This window comes from Asparagus officinalis, chromosome 10, assembly GCF_001876935.1.
Source record: "Asparagus officinalis chromosome 10, Aspof.V1, whole genome shotgun sequence".
NCBI classification, from domain to species: Eukaryota; Viridiplantae; Streptophyta; class Magnoliopsida; order Asparagales; family Asparagaceae; genus Asparagus; species Asparagus officinalis.
The window spans coordinates 20,280,115-20,290,042 of NC_033803.1; positions in this window are offsets into that span (position 1 = coordinate 20,280,115).

Consider the following 9,928-nt stretch of genomic DNA (forward strand, 5'->3'; position numbering starts at 1 on the left):
CTAACCAGGCCCGAAAGAGAAGGGCTCGTTGCATATAGAAAAATACAATAAATCATGAAAAATCATTGGCATTTCCTACAAATAAGTGGATTTTTAGTAATTTAGAGAACTTACAAACGATGCATAGGGTATGATCGAGCCAAATAAACTCCAACCAATGGAAACCCTCATGTATATACTTGTATCATTTTAAATTGTAAATACCGCCCTAAATTCGCAAAACCCCTGCACAAAATAACTAATACAGGACCAATAATATAAAGAATACTACTCATCTCATAGAACTACAAATACCAATAGTCATGTTAAAACCGCAACGTAAGTGTTCATGTCCCTAGCCTATGTAAGTGTAAAGTGTCCAACACTCAAAGTTAACATGTGTCCAACACATGACATAGACTTAGGTTGGTAGGTATGCCCAAGCACATGGACTGCATATATAAATGTCCATACACATGACGTGAATGATGAATGTCCAACATAGTGGGACTGAATACTAATGAATGTCCAAACCATGGACTGAATATGATGAATGTCCAACACAATGGCACACTCACATAATAATTACGCCAAACACCATGGGACATGAATGAAATCAATGTATGAATACAATGAGATATATGAAAAGGAATGCATAATACACTAATTTCACATGTGTCTCGGGTGCAAATCTAATCATAGTCCGTAAGGCCATCTCACATAATAAAAATAATAAATAAACAATAATTTCTAACACCGAAATATTTTGAGGTGACTACATTCCTCAGTTCACATTAAGCACACAAAAAAAGATAAACATTGCACAAAACTGGTGTCCGGCAATCCCGCAGCAGACCCCTTCACGGTTTCGTCTTCTTTCGAACCTCTAGAAGTACATCTTTTTCCAAGCATTTTATGATATTACAAAATAGAACCATGAAACGAAATATATAGTAATTAAAATAATCGTCGACCCTAAACATTTATTATACTCGTCATAAGACGTTTTAAAAGCAAAAACTTATGATTTTTCATGATTAATATTTAGATCTGAATTTTCAGGTTTACGGTTAGTATCATTGAAAAATAATGGATAATGTATTCACTTCAATCAAGTTATAAAGATATATCTTTGTAGCACATAAACATGTATTTGGCTCGAAAGCCGAATAAAACTTTAAATGTCATAGGTGCTTTGGTAGATGTTTTCACCTCACATACAAAAACACATCACTGCTACGGAAGAAGAAAAATCCCCTTACGCATCCACAGCCTTTTTGCTGCCAAAAAACAGAACCTGCTGAACAATCCTCACCAAAATCGCCTTAAAATCGACCAAAACGAAGAACTAGGTTGAAGAGAGGGAGAAAGGGATGACTAGGGTTATGGAAACACAGGCTAAAAAAAGGTGTTTTTTATGATTTAAACATGCCTAATGTGTAATATACACGCAAACGACCGAAAACTACAGTCCCAAACTCGAAACCCAAAAACCTGGAAAAAAACCCAAAGTCTGACTAAGTAAACATATAACTTCAGTATTTAGCTAATAACTTTCACATGCCGACCTCAGAATGAAGGTGATTAAAGATTTATTAGAAAGATGCTTAAGATATTCTAACAACTTTGGTTTTATAAGATTTTTTCACATATTCATAGATGTATACGTATGTAAAATATAAAAGATTTCTCCTAGCTGGTTAATAGAATTCGTAAGTATTTATACATTCGAGCATGATTTCGTGGCAATTTGCTCTTATATATAACACATATATACATTTGAATTAATCTCAAATCAATTCCTAGCATACCTCAAAACATCATAATATAAATTATTTATAAAAACCATAACATATTAATTATTATTTATCACCAAAATATTCCAACATTTTGGGGGTTTTACAACGGTACTAATATAAAGTATCTTTTAAGTCCCAAATAGAACAAAGTCCTAATAGGAAACTAAAATCGCCAAATTGCTTCGCACATCTACTGAGTTGATCCGCACCTATAAAAGATGTGTCCTTTCCAATATCACTTGGCTTTCGAACTCAGCTCAGGCACCCTAAGCATAGAAATACTTATGTGAGTAGTCACACTCAAGAGTCTAACCACCAATGTATTTTCTAGGTATCTGAAGCTTTAATTAACCTCCCAGAACATAACAAGTAAGGAACGTACCCTTATTAGTAATGATCAGGCGTATATTTGGTATAGTCCTTTTACGTATCCAGAACTTCGTTAAATAGAAAAACAAACCTGATTATCTTTTATGTTGGTTTCTTCTGACTGGACCCTTAGCAATGCTTCATTCATGAATTTCTTTCTTTTCTTGCTTCTATCCTTCAGTGCCGATAAGTCAGATGAGCACTTTCCTATCTTGTCTTAGGGCTGTTCACAATGTCTCATTACTTCTTGCACACCAATATGAAATAAGCCTCGTTTAGAGTCCATTTTCTTTTGGCATTGCTTAACTAACCTTGACTGACTGAACTATGCAGGAAGAGACAAAACAGGCACCAGATAGCACAATAACTGCATCGGCAAAGATGCGAGTTTAAGTGCGCTTAAGTGTTTGAAGTAAATTAAGATATTTCCATAATTACTTCGCTAATATATCCTTGGCCCGCTTAATACCTTCATCGAAATTAAAGCGAGCTAAAACGTGCCTTGTTTCTACCTTACGTTTTTTCGCTGAAACCTTCTCAATTTCGGTAAAAAAAATCTTTGCCTATAGTATAGCCGCTATCGATTCTATGCCCCTGCAGGGCCTTCTGAAATGCCGTGCTTAATGGATCATAAAGACTCATGAGTTTGAAACGATCCATTTTCGAATACTCCTTTTTGGCAATCAGGAGTGTTATCCCGCATTAAGAGGTTAGGTTGTTTCGCAGTTCTTAATGCAAGTCATGAATCCATAACAAGTCAAGCAACAGTTTTAATTCATTTTCTCATTTGCCAGAAACCTTCAAATTAGTCCTATTAAGCATGGAATTGAGTATGATATACCAGAAATATATTGCATGCAGATGCAATTCAGCTAAAAATAAACAAAAGATACTCACATTATATAACCGTAATTAGTATAAATAAAAATTCAAATAATGACAATCTCATCTTACAGATATCCTGGCATAACAATAATATCATAGTCTTTGGACAGTATTATTACACCTTGTAGTGATACCTTGTTACAAGTGATCAAACATTGAGCAAATAACTCATGTCAATAATGAAACTATTTTTAGGATCCGATTCATTATTCCACATGGAACCTATAATTATCAACGTTTAATCATACGCAGATGTTTATGCAGTCTAAATAAATATTAACGTTCCTTTAGGTCGATTTAAATGATGTACACGAAAAGTATATACAATGACATCTCCATATTCCTTATGAACAATCCTACACAAGAGATGTTACTATTGCACAACTCTTATTTCAATTAATCCATTTGGAATAAGATTTAACTTTAATACCTTAGTGCGTCATATTATTTAAATTAAAATAATGATATAACGCATAGGATTAATGTAAATTAAATAATTTAAATTAACTTAGATTTCCATCAGCTGTAAATAGGGCCTCATAACTTGGGTTAAATAAAATTTAAGCAATACCAAAAGGGCCCATGAACAAATTAATGGCCCACACTTAGGTTTTTATTATAAAATTCAAGTTAAAACATAACTTAAATAGTTCAAGTACCATAGTAATATAACACATGACTACACAATTACCCAAAAAAACCTTATTTTGTTAAAGGCACATACATTACCATATACCGGCCTAAAAATGGACCACATTATACAAACAGCATTAGAATTGGCTCTAAGGAAAGACTATCGGCAGAAGAAGAAATCATTCATTTCTTCGATAATACAGAGAAAAATCCCCGTAGTTCTCTCTTGCCGACGACCAAAGTTCCCTTCTGAAACTAAAGCTCGGCCCATACGAATTTGAGGCATTTGCCGGGACTACTACCCTGCACCAGAAGTAAGACCGAAGCCTCGTCAAAAGGAGAGGCCCGAACTTCGAGCAGTAGTGAACACGAGGTTCGCTCGAGCTTTTGCCTGAAAGACGAGCATCGAGACCTCGTCTGAACTTCCAAATGAGTCGACGAAGGTCAAGCCACCAGGCCGAAAGGCTCAGCCGAATCGGTCGGAGACCTCGAAGAAGCTCGGCCTGAAGTTCCCTGATGAGCAGATGAAGCTAGTGAGTAGAATTCTGAGGCTCGACGTTTCGAACTCGAGTTGGCTCATGAAATCCGAGACGTCGTGCTCACAAGCTACAACAAGGTATCGAGACTCACTTGAGTTGAACCCGAAGTTCACTAAATTTTGAACACATGGTTCGTTTGGAAATTGAGGCTACGAGAAACGGGCTCAGTCAGAATGAAACACAATGTCGTTTGAATTAAGCACAGTCTCGTCTGAGAACAAAACGAAGTTCACCTGAAGCTTTTCAAGCCCGAGGCTTGGCCTGAATGAGCACGAAAGGCTCACCTGAATATCCGGCACCAAACGAAGCTTGCCCAAAACTCGAGGAAACCATCCTCACAGAAGATTGTTCAATAGAAGAAACGAGGAATGTGAGATGTTTTGTATTGTAGCCTTTCGTGTAATCATTTAAATCGACGTTAAAAAGGAAGTTAATATTTATTTAGACATGCATACACATCTACGAATGATAAACGTGTGACAATGTATAAGGTTACATGTGAATAATGATCGATCTAAAGATAGTTTATTATTTAACATCAGTTATTATCAAAATGTGTTGAAGTCTTGTTGACTAGCTTGGAAAAAACCCAATTTAAAGCGCTTACATATTTGGAAATGTCCAGCTGAGGCAAGGCCTTATAGACTCAAAATTAATAAATATTAATACTCATAATCCAATATACATTAGCAGGCTACTTTATTGGGTCTACTGAATCTCTAGGGGCCTATAAAGGGGGCAAGTTTTATGATACCCATAACTAAGGAATATTATTGAGAAGGGTGACAACAACATTCTTTGAGATCGTTAATTCTTGGGGCGGAAAAATAGAGGTTTCAGAGAACAGTTGCTTTTAAAGAAGGAATTGCTTCAGATCCAATCCATAACAGTTTTTACATTTGAGTAATATTCAGGTTCCTAACCTGTATTGCTCAAGAAGTAAATCCAGAATCTCGAGATAATAATGTTACAACTCCTATCCAAAGAACCAAACTCAGCAACCTCAAGAACGCAGTGCCATGTAAGAAGATCCATGAGAGAACAGAGAAATGCATATTCGGATGATATAATATTACAGTAGTTTCTCAAAAAGCATAGAAAAGTAATGAATATTGGAAGATAACATGCCCAATACAACTTCCTTAGGCCATGAAAAGTTATAACTCTTCATAAATAGATTGATGCGATGAATGAAAGAAGTAACAAGTCTATCAAGACAATTAAAGTTTAGAACTTGTCCCATTTACCAAAAGGTGCAAAACTAATTGTTGTAAATGGATTCTTTTAAAACAAGCGGCGATGGCAAATGGTAATACGTGGAGAGGTACTAAGACATGTCTTGGTAGCAAAGGTTTTACTCAAATAGAAAGGCATTGATTATACAGAGACTTTCTCTCAAAGTTTTATCGAAAGACTTTTTAGAACAATCATGACGCCTTGTTGCTCATTTTTGATCTTGAGTTACATTCAGAATGGATGTTAAGATATGTATTCTCAATGGAGATATTGATGAGATGAATTTATATGATGCAAACGCAGAAAAACTATAGTGTCAGGAGACCACAAAGAAATAATGGCTTTGGCAAATTAATGAAAAAATCTATCTATGGACGCTCAAGCAAGCTCCCGTCAATGATATTACAAGTTTTAAATCAAATATTATTCGTTTCGATTTTGAGATAAACATTATTGATGACTGTACGATATAATCACAAAGTCTCAGTAGGAGTAATATATTTTTTGCGTGGTTCTTATGCGATTTGACAATATTACTTTATGCCAACTACTGATATAGCATGTTGGTACGAAACCAGAGATTTTTATCAAAGAATTTTGGAGATGAAAGATCTTGGGACGCCTCTTTATATTAGAATCCTAGATACATCGAGATCGCATCTCGGTATTCTGGATTATCCACAAAAGAACTATATCGATAAACGTAATTAAAGGTTTGGCATGCAAAGACGGCAGACCAGGAGATTACCCATGTTGGCTAAAGAACAAGTTTAGTCATAAATCAGTCGTCTTAAAGGTAACCTTTGAAATTCAGGAAATACAGAAGATTCCTTATGCTTTGACTGTAGGAAAGTCTAATGTAATCTCAGGTATCACGAGTTGAACATAGGCGTAACCGGATATTACGTACATTTTAGATGTAGAGCAGATACTAAGCAACCCTCGGGTATGAGATCATTAGAATAGGGCAGTCAAAAGAGTTCATGAGAGTATCTTCAAGAAAACAAAGATCATAGCTCACATACAGAAAAATCAGAAAATGGAGGTCCATTGGGTACTCTGAATCTGATTTGCTAGGATGCCAAGAATAACAGAAAGAACTAACATTAGGCCACATTATATGTTAGCAGGAGAACTATATCATGGAAGTACAAAACGACACTTGTAGCTTCCTAACCAACTATGGCAGCCAAAATTTGTAGGCTTGCTAATGAGGTATCTAAATCAGGGAATATGATACAAATTTTGTCACGGGCACTGCACATTCTGGAAAATATGGAAAAGACCCAACTAAGGTTATACTGTGACAATAAATCTGTATAATGATTCCAGATAACAACATGAGCTCCAACTAAGATTAAAACATATTGAGTATTAAGTTCCTGTTGTGAAAGAAAGGAAAGAGTGGACATATAGTCCATAGAGAAGCACAATTGGGACAAACTCCCAATAATAGCTGATCCCTCTACATAAAAAAGATTACCACCTAAGGTTTTCATGAGCACATTGCTTCAACTATGGTGATGGTAATTGATTTGACGATATCATTGATTATAGTGTGAGTTTAGTGATTGTGGTGCTTATGTTAGGTTATATTGTCTGAACTCAGAAATAAAGTTTTTCAGTATCATACACTCCTGATTGACATAAAGTTGAGGTTGAACCTCACTAAAGTTTAAAGGTAAGGACCAGTTGAATAGACATGTAACTTGAGATCATACATTGCAGTAAATTTTCATCTGCATACTTCCATGATTGATCTAATGATCGATTTGATTGTATTTGTATAGATGACCATCAGTGGCGATTTAGTTTAGGATAAATATGACGAAGCGCTTTGATCACCTAATATTGATATACTCAAGGACAGAGATTGTTCGAAATACCTTTTTAGTGATAGCACTTGAGCTCATAATGTTATCATAATTTAAGGAATCATAATGAGGGTACCCAAGTGGGAGATGTTTTGGATTTTAAATCTAATTAAATCTATTTTGTGAGCCCACATATGATTAATCAATGTGTATTGCTATCGCCTTAAGGATAAGCCCGCATAAAGTGATCAATCAAATTTTGATTAATAGAGATATGTTAAATAATCTTGGTTAAATTAATGCAGATACATAGGTGTAAATTGTAATTTGATAAGGAGGCCAAATTAGCATGTATAACACATCCACAACACACACACTACACACAGGACACACACAAACACACACAGCACATATTATATATAATATATATATTATAATATATACTATATATATAATATATATATTATATATATATATATAATAATATATATATATAGAGGTGTAATGGTCCCTAATCTAGCGGGTAACTCTACTCTCATTCTCTATATCCCATCGCCTAAGAGAGATTCGCATAAGGGCCCGTTTTGGCAAAGGTTAAATGAAGAGGGGTTAAAGAGAAGGATTTAATGTACTTAGCCCCATTTGAAAATCCCGGACTAAAATTATTAACCTGTTAAATAAGTTTATTTTAGCCGCTTATGATCAGTTGTAAAGTGTTTGGGAATAAGAATGATCTTTGACTATTTTTTTATAATTAGAAGGTTTAACTCTTATTCGTCCATCTAAATAGGCAGTATTATAAACCCCTCATTTTGAGGGTTACTCAATTTTAACCCCTCTAGAGGGGGTTTTTTTTTTTTTTTCATTTTTTTATTTAATTATTTTATTATTTTATTTTTTTTTTTATTATTTTTTATTTTTTATTTTTTTTTATTTTATTTTTTTTTTTTTTTTTTTATTTTTTTTATTTTTTTTTTTTTTATTTTTTTTTTTTTATTTTTTTTTTTTTTTATTTTTTATTTTTTTTTTTATAATTATTTTTTTTTTTTTTTTTTTTTTTATTATTTTTTTTTTTTTTTTTTTTATTTTTCTTATTTTTATTTAACTAACCACTTCTAATATTTTTTTATGTTTGGCAAATATGGAGCGGTTCACTCACTTTAACCCTTACTATAGAATTTGTCTTGTTTGGCAATGTTAAGAAAGGGGTTCAAGTCTCATTAACGCCCAATGCACTTAACATAAAATGGTACCATAAGAGGGTTAAGTATGGTCTACAACTTCCAATTTTTCTCTCCTGCAATTCTACAAGTTCACTACTTAGGGGCATGTACGCAACAAACAAAGCCAGTTACGAGCCAACTAACTAGCAAGGTTCTTTTTGTTAGCTAAGGTGTAAGACCCACCAAAGTTAGAGACAAGAGGCCTGAAATCAAAAGGACAAGAAAGACAAGCAGACAGAGTCCACGGTCGATTACGCGGTTGGTCGACCGCGAACGTGCACAGGAGTTGGGAGAGCCTGGATCAGTCAGCGCGACCGGACCCGCGGTCGACGCGCATAAAAGCCCTGTAGGAAAATCTGGTCATCTGGGTTTTGATGTGCGGTCGCGATCCGCGCCTCGACCGACGGTCGACCGCCAACTCTCTGGAATCCTGATCGTCGACCGGTGCCGGTCACCATGACGCAGCAAACAGTAAATCCTGTTCTGTTTAGGAATCTGTTTCACGGCGCAGGATTCTATATATAACCCCAAACGATTTTAGGGTTTGTAACAACATCAAAAAAAGAGAGCCTTTTTTTGACTGCAAAGAGAGAGAGAGAATCTCAGAGAGATTAATCCTTGTTTGAGATGCTTGTATTTCTTCTTCAAATTAATAAAGATTGTGTGGTGTGGCTCGAGGACGTAGGCGAACAGTGCCGCGAACCTCGTTAAATCTGTGTGCGTCTCACTTTTAACCTGTTTTTTGCAAAGTTAGATCTTTATTTGTGGTTTAATTCCTAACTTTCCCACTTTCAACACAAGGTCCGGAAGGGCAAAGGTTTTGATTTGATTGTTTTTCGAATATCCACACTGGTTCAGAGCTTCGTTCAACAATTTGTGTGAAAGCCATAGGCAGAGGAAAGCAAATTCAAAGATCGAGAGTTGACGGTTCAGACTCGCCTAACCTGAAGTCGCCAGATGGAAGGACTATCTGTACAGAAGGACTTGTATCCGCCCGTTGATGGCAAGGAAAAGGAAAGAAGAAAGAGGATCAGATGGTGATTGGGAGGTACTGATAGGAAGGCTTCTAGCGGACAAATTCGGGTTGTCGCTCGTCAAATCAGTAGCCCACAATATTCTGAAGGAGAAGATGACGGTGGGGCTTATGGAAGCGCTACGCCGAAGATGTACGAGCCAACCGTCGCAGCAAACAAGGTGGCATCTGTAAAACTCTTTTCAACCTGTGTCAAAGGAAAAATTTGGCAGAAATGACGGTCCTTCACGATGCACATCAGCAAGTTCAAGCAACGATGTTGATCAACTTAATCCTCACCATGGACATCACGTTCGATGACGAAGTGCAGGCCCCTTCTACTACTATCGCAGTGCCGGATAGTTGGGCAGGTTGTGTGAGTGGCATATAGCAGCAATTCGGCGGGGGAAAGAGAAGTTGAAAGCTTGAATGAGGTGTT